The 1,557-nt window shown below is 39.4% G+C and overlaps 1 long non-coding RNA gene across 1 annotated transcript; it reads left to right on the forward strand.

Moving 5' to 3' along the window:
• Positions 1–807: 807 nt before the first annotated feature.
• Positions 808–1,208, forward strand: LOC116160955. Its single transcript, XR_004143358.1, has 2 exons — positions 808–937; positions 983–1,208. It is a non-coding gene; the product is annotated as an uncharacterized LOC116160955 (long non-coding RNA).
• The last annotated feature ends 349 nt before the right edge of the window (positions 1,209–1,557 follow it).

Consider the following 1,557-nt stretch of genomic DNA (forward strand, 5'->3'; position numbering starts at 1 on the left):
AAGAATGCGCACAAGCTTTCTGAAGGAGTGGGAGAAGGGGGAGATTTGAGTGGCGATCGTTTAAAGACATTCATTCAATCGAAAGGATCAGTGGAATTATGTTTTTATTTATACTAAGAAGTTTAGAACCCTCCACATGGAGATCAAGTGAAGAAAAAAACCAGGAGAATTTCCGCATCGACCTCGATATTTGCTTTTCTATTTCTATTAGCACTTTCATAATATTCTTTGGGAAAAGGTAATCGAATCCATACCCCTCTCACAACTCTTATAGTTGGTTTACAAGGAAGCACTAAGCAGTAGGTACAAGGAACTAAGGAGCTAGTATGAGCGTGGTTGCCGAAGTACCTATGGAACGGGAGAAAAAATATTAAGATAATGGCGAGGTTCAGATGCAGAAATGAGGAGAGGGGGAGGAGAAGTGGAGAAAAGGAGAAGAAAGAAAATGTAGAATCTGTGGAGAGGAAGAAAAGAACATAGGGCACATGCTATGGGATTGGAAAGAAGTGGAGTTGACTTGGGGGTCTCATAAGGTTCAATCAGAAATGGAATTCCCTTGAGATTCTCTTGAAATTCGTGCCACTTGGTAACCAATCTGATTAAATGTGATCCATGACTCGCATTTTCATCAATTAATTTATTTATGAGGTGACTGCTCAATTTGCAACAAAAATAACAGTCCACACGATTTCTATGGCAGTTTCTTTTAATGGCAAATTAACGTTTTTTAGGTAAATTTCGATTGAATCATTAACCGGAAATGTACAATTTCCGCAAAAAAGCCATTCACATTTAATGATGTGAACCCTCAGATTGAAAAGGAACATCATTACAGTACAGTATATAAATCGAGAGCGACGTTTCAAAATTCAGACACAAGTTCAACATGAAGTTCTACGCATTCGCTCTTCTTTTGGCATTCCTCGTCATCTACGAGGTAAGGGTAGCTTTTTTTAAGACAACTTACTAATAGCTTTTGCAGGTCTCCGCCCAAGACGCCGACTCTCAAGGTGATAGTGGTGATGATAGCTCTGGTGGTAGGGGCAAAAGTGCAGGAAAGGGAAACAGTAGAGGAAAAAGCGAAGGCAAAGGAAACGGTAGAGGAAAGAGCGAAGGGAAAGGCCAAGGCAGTGGAGGTTCGGGAGATGAATAATAAGCTTCAACTTGTGTATACAATGTTTAACCATTGAATAAAGGATTTGCTTTGATCTTCATTTTTTCTTCTCTGTGTTTTGGGTCACCCACAAGTACTACGACATTACTGTGTAAAGTGCCCTTAAAAAGGACTAAAGAGGAAATACCAGGTTTTTTGAGTACGATATACATCAGAAGCCGCTTTCTCTAATTTCGGATTTCCGTATCCTAACAGTCAACCTCAATTTGTGCGACGAAAGTTTACTCGGCGACGAAATTCCTTGATAGTTCTCGACTTAGTGCTTCATGCTAAACTTTCCGTAGTTCAGATGCGAAATAATCACAACTTTTAATTGGATACTAACTGGTCACACTTATGGGCAAACGCAAATTGATTCATTTTAATTTTCTGTAAGGATCACG

This window comes from Photinus pyralis, unplaced genomic scaffold (assembly GCF_008802855.1).
Source record: "Photinus pyralis isolate 1611_PpyrPB1 unplaced genomic scaffold, Ppyr1.3 Ppyr1.4_LG10, whole genome shotgun sequence".
NCBI classification, from domain to species: Eukaryota; Metazoa; Arthropoda; class Insecta; order Coleoptera; family Lampyridae; genus Photinus; species Photinus pyralis.